The following is a 15796-nucleotide window of genomic DNA, read 5'->3' on the forward strand; positions in this document are numbered from 1 at the left end:
TCTTAAGTGGGGCTTTAAAAAGATGACGCACAGTGAAACTATAAGCAAATAGTACCTCGATGCCCTAATCAAGGACTTTGTGCATTTGTGCATCAAGAAATTGCACTTTAGAACATTTCTGGTAAAATTACATTTAAAAAAAAAAAAAAAAAGGTTACAGCAAAAAATTGGCCATAGTGTGTGAATGTGAAGTGAAGTGAAGTGAAGTATATTTATATAGCGCTTTTCCTCTGGTGACTCAAAGTGCTTTACACAGTGAAACCCAATATCTAAGTTACATTTAAACCAGTGTGGGTGGCACTGGGAGCAGGTGGGTAAGGTGTCTTGCCTAAGGACACAACGGCAGTGACTAGGATGGCGGAAGCGGGGTTCGAACCTGCAACCCTAAAGTTGCTGGCACGGCCGCTCTACCAACCGAGCTATACCGCCTGAATGTGAGTGTGAATGTTGTCTGTCTATCTGTGTTGGCCCTGCGATGAGGTGGCAACATGTCCAGGGTCCAGGGTGTACCCCGCCATCTGCCCGAATGTAGCTGAGATAGGCTCCACCCCCCACCCCCACGACCCCTAAACTGACAAGCGGTAGAACATGGATGAATGGATGGTTACAGTGCAGCATCCTGACGTGAAGCAACAAGTGGAAGTCGCCTGGTTTTGTGCATTGAAGACTGCGTCGGGAGCCGTTGCTATGATGACCGCACGAAAGGTTCCTAACGAGACGTGCAAACCCAGCCCAGAATTTCGACGGAGCCCAAGGAGTGCTTCTGCATTAATGGGCTGTTTGTCCGGAGCTCTGAAGCCGGTCTTGGCGCAAGGTTTGAAGGTTTGTTGCTCTCTTCAAGAGTGGAATGATGCACTTGAGCTGAGGAAAAGCATCCGTTAGGGAATATCAGGCTTGCCGGATTGACCTGGCATCACCCTTGTTTGCGCGTGGAGAAAAAGCTCACGGTACTAGAAGTCAGCTTGAGGAGCGTCAGCCATCTTTTCCGAACGCCTGTGGATGCAGAGGCATCAATTATTGGGCTCAGCAAGTGGCAAGGAGGGAAGCGTGCAGGGGAATCCGCCTTATCATTCTATTTCATCATTGATGAGCAGCATCCTCACACAGGTCTCTAGCCTACATTATCTGGTCGGGCAGAGGATCCACACACACAAGACATAATCGGCCACTGCGACACCCATGAGCTGCGGAAACGAGAGGGAATGTCAACATCCTCACCTGCTGCGTGGCCGAGGGAGGAGGAAGTCCACGCAGATGAGGGTCTGCGCTCACATTCCCAGATGTGCCAACCTCCGATCCAGTGGATGCCGAGGCAGGAATCAGAAGTGGAGTGTGAAGACGATGCGGTAGTGCTGCTGCAGCCCACACTTCATGTCAGAGGGGATGCTGTTTGTTTTCCTCCTGTCGGGTGAGAGAAACAGAGAGAGAGAGAGAGAGAGAGAGAGAGAGAGAGAGAGAGAGCGGATTCATCACTTTTCCATACTCCCGCTCGTGCGCGTCACACGCCCCTCCCCTCGGTTACTCCGGTTCTTACCCGTCGTCCTCCTCGTCTTCTCGTTCTCCGGTCAACATGAATGGAGCATCCGCGTTAGCATTCAGGCGGCGAGTGCAGCAACTTGTGGGAAATCCTCCCCCCCCCGTCCCCCAGGATGAGGAGATCGGGGCTGGGAGATGAGCGAGGATTTGTTTGGAAAAGGGGAAGGGAAAAAAAAGACATGAATGATTTATTATGGAAAAGAGCACACACACACACACACACACACACACACACACACACACACACACACACACACACACACACACACACACACACACACACACACACACACACACACACACACACACACACACACATTAATGAGTGATGTCCTTCAGCAAGTTCAATGAGAACTGGAAAGGTCAAAGACGACTACGGTGTATCCTTCAGGGCACGGTCTGGGTTTTCTCCTGCATTCCGATACACAATGAAAGTACACCCATAGCTTTGTCATTAGTACTGTATTTAACAGGGGTATTCAAAGTGCAGCGTTATTTATACTTTCTAAATAAATTATGTGATAATGTTCATCAGTCAAATCATTGGTGTTAATTTTCAATCCATCAAGATAAAGAAAAAAAAAAATCAAATTATAAGATGTTATTTCTGTAGTTTGCCCATTTTCCTCGACTGGTGCACTAACATCATGTGTTTTTTTACATATGTAGCATAACCTACAAAGATACAAATAATTGCTATTGCAGCATCCAGTGGACACATTTAGAACAGCAGTTTATTTCAATAAAAAATTTCCGCTTATTTTTATACTTAGCAAAACTCATCCCGAGGGCCGGATAAAACCTGTTCACGGGCCTAATCCGGCCCGTGGGCCGTACGTTTGACACCCCTGATTTAGATGATCATATCTGCTGTACAGATTTACATTAAAATTGTTGCCTTATAGGTATTTTACTTTATTAAATGTTTGGGTAGAATTTTATTAAAGAACACCAGTTTTCTGTTCAGTCATATAGAAATATATCACGGCTGTTTATCCATTTTATAGAGGAATGTAGTTAAAAGTATTGATTTTGAATCGAGAATTTATTCAGAATCGTATCAAATCGTGTAGTGCCCAAAGATTCACAGCCCTAGTGCATAATGTGCATACTCAATAATCATTAAAAAAGTAAGGTATTTGATTTTCGTGTTCACGTAACAGCGGACGGAGTCACAGAATTGGCCAATAACACGGAATCTGCTTTTAAACGCAGAACATCAGGAGAATTAGCATACATGTGAGTGAAATGCTGTCATTGTGAGGAGAAGGAACATTTGTTCGAGAAAATAAAGTCTCTGCTATCACTGATTCATTCTCGCCACACTCAACCACTCTGTCCTGAACTGAACAATGTGGCTCCTTGAAACAGCGGCTAAACTACGAAGCTAAAGCTAGCAAACACAATCCATACACCCACAACACATTTCATCTTGCTTGTGTTGTTGTGAACGACATCATGGATGTAAGATCAATATACAAACAGGACAGCAACTGGAGAGGCTCGCTCTTTTTTTTTTCCTTAAAAAAGACAGCTTCAAGACGTCTCCTTACTCATCAAGCGCAAAACAGCGACACACTTCCGTGTGTGTGCCACATGAAGTGAAGTGAAGTGAATTATATTTATATAGCGCTTTTCTCTAGTGACTCAAAGCGCTTTACATAGTGAAACCCAATATTTAGGTTACATTTAAACCAGTGTGGGTGGCACTGGGAGCAGGTGGGTAAAGTGTCTTACCCAAGGACACAACAGCAGTGACTAGGATGGCGGAAGCGGGGATCGAACCTGGAACCCTCAAGTTGCTGGCACGGCCACTCTGCCAACCGAGCTATGCCGCCCCGACATCCGGTCTGACTGCACTAACAAAATAAAGTAATTCAAAGAAAGTACATTACACAAGCATAATGCACTGAAAGTACATAATGCAATTAATAATCATTAATTTCTTACCTATTGGTACCTGTTTGTGTGTATTTGGGATCTGCATAAGGTAATATTATAGTGTTAAGGGGATGGTATTCTCAAACGGCAAACGACTTCCATTGAACATTCCAAAATATCAACTGCTCGTAGGGTTGAACTTGAAATGGTCAACACATATAAGTACCTGGGAATTGTTATTGATGAGAACTTGTCCTTTAAATCACATGGAAAAACTTGTGTCTTAACTTAAAATTAAATGGGGGTCTTGAAGTCTTGATGGTCCTTCCAAGTTAAGAATAAGTTAAGTTAAGAACCTCTTTTATGCCTTTGCTAGACAATGGGGACTTAAATGCTTTCTATTAATGCAACTGGCACTTATTTAAAAAAAACAGATGCTGTATCTCTGTTCCTTATGTTTTATTACTGGTTGTGGCAACTTTATCCACCATTGCACTTTGTATGCAATGGCAAACTGTCCATCTTTGTCTGCCCACAGATTTTCTTGATGGATGTTTTTTATATACAGTACCATAAAACACTTCTTGGGCTGGTTTCCACCTATTTGTGTTCTTATATGTGTAGAGATTCCAGACACTATAGTTCGCAGGACATCCCTAGCATGTTGGTTCCTCGAGCCAACCCAAGTCTTGGGGGAAAAAAGCCTTCAAACATGCTGCTCTATGGTCTTGGAATGACTTGCAAAAGATCTGAGGCTACCTGAACTGATCACTTTGGGGGAATTTTAGTCCATTTTAAAGGATTGAGAAACCATTTCTATTGGGCAATGTACTAGTTTTAAATAGTTTTTTTCTACTGAAACATTGTATATTTCTGTTGACCTATGGCCTGTTTTCATGTTAATGTTGGTAGTTATTTGTATGTTTAACTATAGTGTGTGACTGCTGCCGTTTTGTGTTGTTATATGTATTCCTGTAACTTTGTTTTGCTGCCCTCTTGGCCAGGTCACTCTTTGAAAAGCGATTTTAATCTCAATGAGTCTTACCTGGTTAAATAAAGGATATTGATTGATTGATAACTCCAGAACATTTGAAATCAAACTATGGAGGCATTGCGAAGATATTTATAAAATAATATTGCCTTCCTTCATTGCACCGATGACATCACCGGATTATCCAGATATGGTAGAAATTTACCCGAATTGCTTAGCGCAAGTCCGCCATTGTAGTCATTACGTTTACATTTAAACCAGTGTGCTCTTGTTGTGGGGCAGACTGTCTTGTACATGCACATGCATCCTTCACTGGTGCCGTTTCTAATACAAAGTAGCGTAGAGTTCTAATCTATATCTGTCAGTAGACTCCATATGAAAGGGCTAACAACTAAAACTCGGCAGACAAGGAGAAGACGCTGTCGAAGTGGAGGCACGCAAATAAGGCCGCCCACAAAACGACGCATCAAGAAGAGACGGTCAGAATGGGGCTTGAAGATGATCAGTAAAACAATCTATGCACAATTTTAAACAAAGAACTACTGTTAATTGTTATGTAGACCACAAGGAAGTGTTTCAAATGTAGAAAAAAATCATAATATGACCCCTTTAAAGACAGCATAAATCCAATCCAGACGGTTAATATTAAATCGGTTTGTATTTTTTTAATCCTGCAATAGTTCTCTGAATAATTTAACTTGATTAAACCCTTTCCAACCTTCCACACTTCAAAATAAGAAAAGTATGTGCTATGATTCCAGCTGATTTGTGCCAATATCGGAATTAAAAAGTTGTATCGGGGCACTCCTATTTGTATGTAATATATGACGTGTATTACGTTGAACGGAGTTGCATGTACAAAGTGGATAAAGTGGACAATAGTGGTTCTTGAAGACGCACAACTTATTAGCATTCTCTGATTTTTGAAAAAAAAAATTTGACGGCCTACATTTCGCTTGCATTGACAGAAATGGATATGTTGTCACATTACAAAAGCAATGTGAACAGCAAGACACACAAAAACAAATTAGCGTTATAAGCCTTGGTGTTGTTCTCTAGGTCCTCATTCAGTGGAAAGTAAGCAGTCGCCATGGCAACTTGTAAATGCAGATGAACCCATCAGCTGCTTTCTCTCTTATGCGAGTGGGGCTGCTTGTTTACATTCAAGCCTCTGCAACAATGGCGGCAAAGGAGGAATGGGTGCGAGCGTGACCACGACGAGGCGCCGGTTCAATAATTGCTGCATATCTCGGCCACAGCTACCAAAAAAATAATGAGCAGCATTCATGGTGCAGCAAATGTTCCTCCAAAGAGAGCAACTGTGTCTTCAACATGGCGCCCTGCAGCTCTTCTAAACATATATATTTATATATAAATCAATTCTACTCCACTTCTGTGCTAAAAATAGCAGCCAGGAGAGCGGAGTCTGCCGATGTGAGGAACACTATGCACGCTTATGTAACGTCTGCAAGGTATGACCTCAGGGATTCCTCCCAGAGGAGCATGGCTGACAGATGGATAGAAAGCAAGGACTGCAGAGGCTCTCCCTGAACCCGTATCCATCATCTCCCAGGCCGTAGCACTAAGCATGAAGAGAAAGTGACGTTGATGCTCCTCAAGGCATTTTGTTTGCTTCAGCAATTTGTCTCTCAAGGAAGCGGGGGAAGATAGTGGCGTGCATGTAGCGTTTAAAAAAAATAAAAATAAAAGACAAAAACGTCCAGTCTTGCATGGTGGCATTAATGCAGTGCTTATCAAATATTTTTTGTTACGCCCCAGTAGGAAGAAGAAACCCCCCCACACACACACAATCTGCCGCGACTATAATTTGTCTATGAAAGTGTTATAAGTACATCTCTGCATAACATTGTACAAACAGGACAGCAGTCGCAACTTGAGAGGCTCCCTCTTTTTTTTTTTTTTTTCCCAAACAGCCTCAACTCTCCTTTCTTGTCAAGCTCCAAACTGCGGCACACTTTCCCCTTTCACAATAACAGCGGTGTGTGCCACATCCAGTCTGACTGCGCTAACAAAATAAAGTTAATAAAATAAAGTACATTAAACAGGCACAATGCACTTAAAGTACTTATTGATACATTCACAAAAAATATTATACTCTGACCTAAATTATTGGTCAAATGGTCCAAGATGTATTGCACAATACACTGAACAAAATATAAACGCAACACTTTTGTTTTTGCTCCAATTCTTCATGAGTTGAACTCAAAGATCTAAAACTTTTACCATACATACAGAAACCCTATTTCTCTCAATTATTTGTCACAAATTTTTCAAAAACTGTGTTAGTGAGCATTTCTTAGTTGCCAAGATAATCCATCCTACCTCACAGGTGTGGCATATCACAATACTGATTAAACAGCATGTTTATTGCACAGGTGTGCCTTAGGCTGCTCACAATAAAAGGCCACGCTGAAATGTGTAGTTTTATCACACAGCACAATGCCACAGATGTCGCAAGTTTTGAGGGAGCATGCAGTTGGCATGCTGACTGCAGGAATTGATTGATTGATTGAAACTTTTATTAGTAGATTGCACAGTAAGTACATATTCCGTACAATTGACCACTAAATGGTAACACCCGAATACGTTTTTCAACTTGTTTAAGTCGGGGTCCACGTTAATCAATTCATGTCCACCAGAGCCGTTGCCCGTAAAATGAATGTTCATTTCTCTAGCATAAGTCGTCTCCAAAGGTGTTTCAGAGAATTTGGCGGCACATCCAACCGGCCTCACAACCGCAGACCATGTGTAACCACACCAGCCCAGGACCTCCATATCCAGCAAGTGCACCTCCATGATCGTCTGAGACCAGCCACACGGACAGCTGCTGCAACAATTGGTTTGCATAACAAAAATAATTCTGTACAAAATGGAAAAAATGTCACAGGGAAGCTCATCTACATGCTTGTCATCCTCATCGGGGTCTCGACCTGACTGCAGTTTGTCATCGTAACCGACTTGAGTGGGCAAATGCTCACATTCGATGGCATCTGGCACGTTGCAGAGGTGTTCTCTTCACGAATTAATCCCAGTTTTCACTGTTCATGGCAGATGGCAGACAGCGTGTGTGGCGTCGTGTGGGAGACCGGTTTGCTGATGTCAACATTGTGAATGGAGTGGCCCATGGTGGGGGCGGGGTTACGGTATGGTATGTTATGGACAACTAACACAAGTGCATTTTATTGATGGCATTTTGAATGCACAGAGATACCGTGACGAGATCTTGAGGCTCATTGTTGTGCCATTCACCCAAGACCATCACATCATGTTGCAGCATGACAATGCACGGCCCCATGTTGCAAGGATCTGTAGACTATTCCTGGAAGCTGAAAACATCCCAGTTCTTGCATGGCCAGCATACTCATTGACGCATTATTGATACATTTATTAGAAATCGAAAAAAATCCGACAGAAAATTTCGGTTACCATGGATTAATGATGATATCCGGAAATTAATGAAAAAGAGAGATTATGCCTTAAAAACTTTTATCAAAACTCATAGTGACACCGATTTTAAAATATTTAAAGGCTTGTGTAATCAAGTAGTTAAACAGCTCAGAATGTCCCAATCAAACTATTACATCCACATGCTATTAGAGGCCAAAGGAAATTGCAAAATGATCTGGAAACTACTACATAGCCTATTAAACCCAGAGGGTAATACCACCCAAACCCAATATAAACTTAAAGTAGGAGACAAAATCATTACTGATTGTACACAAGTCTCAAATGAGTTCAATAAATTATTTGTAGAATCTGTCAAAAACCTTTCCTCTGGTTTCTCTTGTATGACTAATGATGACCAAACAACAGACATACCTGATGAACAAGACAGCTCATTTCAGCTCAAGGAGGTTAGTCAGACAACTGTCCTAAATGCCATACATGACCTAAACACCACATACTCAAAGGATATTTATAACCTAGACACAGCTTTTCTTAAAAAATATAGCGGCATCCTTACACAGCCTCTTACCCGTCTTATTAATATTTCCATTAAAACAGGGCAATTCCCAGATGGATGGAAAACTGCACAGGTAATACCACTTTTAAAATCTGGCGATGCTGGAATGACGTCTAACTATAGACCTATCAGCCTTCTTCCAGTTTTATCTAAAGTCCTGGAGAAGATTGTTTCGGAACAACTGATGCACCACCTTGAGACAAATCACTATTTGAATCCCCTGCAATTCGGATTCAGACGTAACCATTCTACAGAATCTGCCACTTGTTTTTTAACTGAAAAGATCAAACATTCCCTTGATAAAGGACAGGTGGTCGGTGCAGTATTTCTAGACTTAAAAAAAGCATTTGATACAGTCAATCATGACATTTTAATTTCAAAACTAACTAAATTCAACTTATCCAAACAGTCATTGCCCTGGTTTGAGTCATATCTAAAGGGCCGTGAACAATGTGTCACCATTAATAATGTGAGATCTTCCTTCCACAAAATTGAAACAGGGATACCTCAGGGTAGTGTCTTGGGACCGATACTATTTAGTCTATACATCAATGACCTACCAGATGTATGCACAGATATAGATTTACAGATGTATGCGGATGACACAGTCGTATATACAGTACATCAGGTAAGACCTGTACTCTAGTTGCTGAGAAGTTAAATGCTAAATTAGACAAAATAGCATCGTGGCTGGCATCATCCTGTTTAACCCTAAACACTAAAAAGACTAACTCTGTCTGCTTCTTCATAAAAAAGCTACCTCAAACAAACCTGCATATAAAAATTAATGAGGAGCTCATTGAACAACTACCTGAAGTCAAATATTTGGGCATAATCATAGACTATCAGCTGAATTTTAAAAGTCACATTAAGAACATGTGTAAAACCCTGAAGGCAAACCTAGGCTGTTTTAAGATTATAAGAAACTGCTTAACTCTCAGCTGTGCTTTTACTTTTATGAATTCAATGATTCTTTCACACATATCTTATGGCTTAACTACATGGTCCCAAGCACACCAGTCATCAATCAAGACCATTGAGTGTCTTTATAACCGTGCCTAGAAAGTCCTAGACAAGAAGAGTATACGATATCATCATTGCCAAATTTTAACCAAATACAATATTTTAAGTTTTACCAATTTTATTTTGTTACACACAGTCAAACTGGTTTTTAAATGCTTGAATAACTCTGCTCCCCAATTGCTCTGCAAGGCAATTACAAGACTGCAAAGTGGTACCAGATCTACCACCCGAGCAATGTCAAAAGGCAACTGTTGCGTTCCATTCCGTAGAACATCTTTTGCCCAGACTGCCTTTTCAATAAAAGGACCACAACTATGGAACTCTCTACCTGACACTTTGAATAGTATACCTGCACTTGTCACTTTCAAAAAACAAACACAATTATGGCTAGCTGAGCAACAATCGTGTTCCCATGTTTAGTTTTTACTAATTGGTTTTTATCTAGTCTGCACATTGTCTGTGTTATTATTATTATTGGCTTTTATCTAGTTTGCACTTTGTCTGTATTATTTCTATTATCATAATTATCGACTCATCTTTGCCTTATTCTATTTTTTATTTTCCTATTTTAATGATGTTGGATCTGTGTTGTTGTTGTTGGGGACTAGTGTTGTAAATTAGCTTTGGCTACAAACACTATGATGCATACATTGGATAACTGTTTCAGATGTCTATGTTTTTGTATCTGTCCCTATTTCAAATAAACCTCTATAATAATAATAATTGGATATTTCACCCATTGAGCATGTTTGGGATGCTGAGCATTGGCGTATACAACAGCGTGTTCCAGTTCCTCCCAATATCCAGCAACTTGGCACAGCCATTGAAGAGGAGTGGACCAACTTTCCACAGGTCACAATCAACAACTTGATCAACTCAATGCCAATGAAATGTGTTGCACTGCGTGAGACAAATAGTGATCACAACAGATACTGACTACTTTTCTGACCCCCCCAGATCCAATAAAGCAAAACTACACATTTCAGAGTGGCCTTTTATTGTGGGCAGCCTAAGGCACACCTGTGCAATAATCATGCTGTTTAATCAGCATCTTGATATGCCACACCTGTGAGGTGGGTTGGATTATCTTGGCAAAGAAGAAATGCTCACTAACACAGATTTTGGACAGATTTGAGAACAATATTTGAGAGGAATAGGTATGTGCGTATATAGTAAAAGTTTTAGCTCTTTTAGTTGAATTCTTGAAAAATGGGAGCAAAAACAAAAGTGTTGGGTTTATACTTTTGGTCAGTATAAATGTGAGGATTTAAGCATTTTTTTAAATGTTATTTATGACATAAAAACACATTATATGGTGGTAAAATTTGTGCAAAAAGTTATAAAACGAAAATGTTTTAATTTAATTAAAAAAATATCTTATTGTTTTATTACATTGCTATTGTTATTTTAATTTACAATTAAATTACAATTACAAATTATATCCAAAGTGAGTTATGGTGGTAGGATAAATACTCATGTTTTCAAATTAATGAATAATCATGTTGTTAATCGTGATTTCAATATTAATCAAAATAAATGTGATTATGATGTTTGCTATAATCGTCCAGCCCTAATACTAAAACAAAAGAAACATAAGTAAAATGAAAGAGCAAACAAGTGTAATTAGGGCTGTAAAAATTAGTCAGTACAAATCAATAACCGACTTTAACTTTAGAGATATGAATTTATAATTTGGCAAGCCTCTGGATCGATCCATATACCAGTATAGTATAGATCGGTCGATGTCCGGTTGGAAATGTGCACAATGAGCACATTTGCTTTTCGAATGAACGAGTTAAGTCATGTGATTAATCACAAAAAAATGTTGCATTAATCATGTACAAACTTGGATTAATCATATAATTTATTTTGACCGTACAAGCTCTTTTACTGTATTTTTCGGACCATAGGGCACATTGTCGATGAACGGGTCTATTCAGGTCTATTTTCATACAAAAGGCGCACAATGCCGTTTTGTGGGCGGTCTTATTTACATACCTCAACTTCGACAGCATATTTTCCCCGTCATCTTTGTTGTAGCGGTGTAGCGTGCAAGGACGGGAGTGGAAGAAGTGTCAAAAGATGGCGCTAACTGTCATAATGACGTTCAGACTTTACTTAAATTAATAACGGAGCAGCATCTCCTCATTTGTGGCTCACGAGTGCAACAACAACGGCGGAAATGAGTCCTGTGAAAAAACGTCAGACCGGATCTCTAATAATAAAAGTTCCGTGGGTAAATAATGTAAACCCACTGCACCGGTAGTTTTTAGCACTTTCATAACATTTCTAATGACATACATAAGTTAGAACTTTACGCTACTTTATATTAGAAATGGCAACAGAAGATAAGGAAAAAGACGAAGCTTATCGACTACGGCGTCGCACGGACTACGACGCGCAAATTGTCAGGATTCATGCAGATCCCAAATACACATCAGCAGGTACCAGAAGGTAAGAAAAGTAGTTTTTGCATAATATTGCAAAACAAAACACCAGATAATATGTCTAATAATGGGTGCCATTTTGCGATACTTATACACACAGCCTAATGATACGTCTGACTACGGTAGCCGTAATACTCCGACAATCCATATAGCGGTGTGGCTTCATAGCTTACCAAAGTCGTGCCAAAACATTTTGACAGATTTTTTTGAGCAGTGTATAATGTTCTATATTCTCAATGGAACATTTAAAGTTATGGTGTTATTTAGTGGCGTCATCTTGTAGTTTACACTAGGGTTGTATGGTATACCGGTACTAATAAAGGACCGCGATAGATACTAATTGATTGAAATCGGTACTATACTAAACTTAGGTAAACATTTAAATAATGAACATTCAGATCTGCACAAGGACTTGTAAAGAGTGAAAGGTAATAATGTAGTTGTTACACCTGTCCTGCTGTTTGGCTACGGTGCAAACTGTCGTCAAGGAGCACAGGGCAGACGTTCCCTTTAGGGTCAATGTTTTTGTCGATTTGTGACAGTCTGGTTGCTGGTTGCAGCATGGTGACACAGGGGTTAGTGCATGTGCCTCACAATACGAAGGTCCTGAGTAGTCCTGAGTTCAATCCCGGGCTCGGGATCTTTCTGTGTGGAGTTTGCATGTTCTTCCCGTGATTGCGTGGGTTCCCTCCGGGTACTCCGGCTTCCTCCTACCTCCAAAAACATGCACCTGGGGATAGGTTGATTGGCAATACTAAATTGTCCCTAGTGTGTGAATGTGAGTGTGAATGTTGTCTGTCTATCTGTGTTGGCCCTGCGATGAGGTGGCGACTTGTCCAGGGTGTACCCCGCCTTCCGCCCGAATGCAGCTGAGATAGGCTCCAGCGACCCCCCATGACCCCGGAAGGGACAAGCGGTAGGAAATGGATGGATGGTTGCTTTATTATTAGTTTTGCAGGACACAACCGGACCCGTTCATCACTCTACTGCGCAGTGCATGCGCTACCTATCACTCTCTTTACTCGTCCACTCACTCACTGGCGTCACTCAGACAACACGTTGCCAATCTCACAAACACACATACACTACTCTCATAGGTTAACCAGTTCCCCTGCTGTGCACATGTAGATACATAATATGTAGATACATAACATGTAAATACATAACATGTAGATACGTAGACGTGCACACAGCTGCTTGGATTGATGCAAAATATTAGTGGAGTTAAGACCGCCCATCTAACGTCAACGAGTAAAAGTAAAATAACTGAATTTGGTAACAAATTGCTACAATTTGTGTTTTATCTTTAACAAAAGTGTGTTTTACCTGCTACATGGCTTTTTGCTGTATATTTATCCATAGTTTTGTTTTTAGTACTTACTAATAATTGTATTTTTTTTAAACGCACAGACCAGGATTGGCAACCATAAATCATGAATAATTTAATATTATGTTAATAAAGCTTTTTTTTACTATATTATAATCTAATTTTTGATTATGAAAAATTGTAAATTGTTCTTTGAGTGCAACAAGAAAAACACAATGTGTTTAATGCCCTTTAATTAAAATTTTAACCTTCTAAAATTGTTCTTGAGTGCAATAGTGTACAAGTTCATGGATAACTTGCTTTGAAATCATAAGTCAGGCAGATATTTAATATCCATCCATCCATCCATTTTCTAATGCTTGGCCCTTTTCGGGGTCGCGGGGGGTGCGGGAGCCTATCTCAGCTGCATTCGGGCGGAAGGCGGGGTACACCCTGGACAAGTCGCCACCTCATCGCAGGGCCAACACAGATAGACGGACAACATTCACACTCACATTCCCACACTAGGGACAATTTAGTGTCGCCAATCAACCAGGTGTATGTCTTTGGAGGTGGGAGGAAGCCGGAGTACCCGGAGGGAACCCACGCAGTCACGGGGAGAACATGCAAACTCCACACAGAAAGATCCCGAGCCCGGGATTGAACTCAGGAGGACTACTCAGGAGTCAGGACCTTCGTATTGTGAGGCACATGCACTAACCCCTGTTCCACCGTGCTGCCCGATATTTAATATTACCATTTTTATTTTAACTAACAACAAATTTGAAATGTATCATAGTATTATATTTGTTGCATTATTACCGTATTTTCCAGACTATGACTACCACCGCTACTTTTTTCCCACGCTTCGAACCCTGCAGCTTATTAAACAGTGCGGCTAATTTATGTATTTTTCTATGCTAATGGTGATAATGTTTTATATTCAACAAATAGTCTTCAAGTAACACTGACAGAGACACTGAAAATATGTGTTATTGTTTGTGCTATGGTGCCATATTTTGGACGCATTCGCTAACTGCAGGGGCTGTGGATTGAAAATGCACCTCTGTTTCGTTCCTTGAACCAGAAATATTCGTCCATAGCGTTTCTGCTCGAAACGACTTCTCATTCATTACTCCAAGCAATGTTTGTAAGCTTTTTCAACATAACTAAAACAATTCTTACTTACTAAACCGTCACATGCGTGATGTGTTTTCATGCATATTTGTACGTGCTATCGTAATGTAATCAAGATAGCGTCGTTAGCATTAGCAAATATACTGACACGTTTAAAAGGGTCTGTGTTAGTATTATTAACTTACGATGGCATTTTTTTTTGTATTGATTCAGTTTCATAAATTCTCCAAAACGTCACTGTGGCGTTATTGAGTCAGTTTAGCTGATTGGAGAGCTAGCTTCCGCAGCTAGTGGGTCCATGACGATGACATCTGTTTTGTTTGATCAGCCATTTTACTGCCGCGTGACATGCACTGTTTAGAAACAATTAAGGTCTGTAAATAGACATTTACAAAACGTATTTATTAGCGGTTTATACTGTATCTGCGGCTTATAGTCCAGTAGGGCTAATATGTAAACATATTTATTTCTGTCTATCTGAGTTGGCCCTGTGGGGGACCTGTACTTTTTAGAAGTGGTATAGTACCGAATATGATTAATTAGTATCGCGGTACTATACTAATTCCGGTATACCGTACAACCCTAGATTCAATGCATACATCAGTACCAAAATGAGTGAGGAGACTCCGGCTCATGTGTTCACTGGCAAATGTCACTCCAAAATACAACCCAAAAGATAAAACTTTGATAAAACTGTTCCCAAATTTTGTGCAAATAAATGACATGCATTCAAATAAAACGATTAAAAACGTTCCTGGATGACAATTTGACAATAAACTTGCATTTGTGTACACATTTTGGGGTCTTTTCCTAAACAAATTTTAATTATGTAGGCAAATAATAACTTGTGATTAAGCATGATTATTCCAAATTCCAGAATTTGATTATTCTGAATAAAAAATTAATAATTTAAAGATTAAAGATTAAAGTACCTTGACAGGCCTAGTTTATTACTGTGGCTGCAGTACACTGTACTACACTGAGCTACTGCCCAAGAAAATAATCATATTGCATCCCATTAGACGACATAAATGTGCCTAATGAAGTGGCTCAACAAGTGAAATGTGCAGCTGGGATTGCTTCGCAGAGTTGTATTATGTGCCACAGATGTTTGCCCGCCTGGTGTATGTGTGCGAGAGTGTGTGTGCGTGTGTGTGCATGTGTGTGCAACCACGCGTGTGCTCGCCTGGGCCTCCCCACTGTTGCTGTGCAGACCGCAGTAAAGTACATTAGCGTAACGTGAGTCACTGGAACACTGTGCTGCAATGCAAATCTCACGTCTACGTGCTCTCCCATCTGCCATGGCAGCACAGGAAAACACGGGAGGGCAACGAGGCGAGCAGCACGCAGCCAAATATGAAGTTATAAAGATGAAACACACCTGTAAAATGACAATGTCCCACTCGCTGAGTCGTAGGCTCTCTTGGCGCCGGGCTTGCTCCGAGCACCAAGTTAGCATGTTAAGCTAACCTGTAAATGTGCAGGGGAAA

At 40.5% G+C, this 15796-nt stretch overlaps 1 protein-coding gene across 1 annotated transcript in view; it reads right to left on the reverse strand.

The window, feature by feature from the left end:
• Positions 1–15796, reverse strand: part of dgkb (diacylglycerol kinase, beta) — a 260736-nt gene that overhangs the window by 217948 nt on the left and 26992 nt on the right. Inside the window, 3 exon segments of the mRNA XM_062062705.1 lie at positions 1219–1401; positions 1535–1664; positions 3274–3395. The gene's annotated coding sequence lies outside the window, so the exon portion shown is untranslated.

Source organism: Entelurus aequoreus, linkage group LG11, assembly GCF_033978785.1.
Source record: "Entelurus aequoreus isolate RoL-2023_Sb linkage group LG11, RoL_Eaeq_v1.1, whole genome shotgun sequence".
Lineage (NCBI taxonomy): Eukaryota > Metazoa > Chordata > Actinopteri > Syngnathiformes > Syngnathidae > Entelurus > Entelurus aequoreus.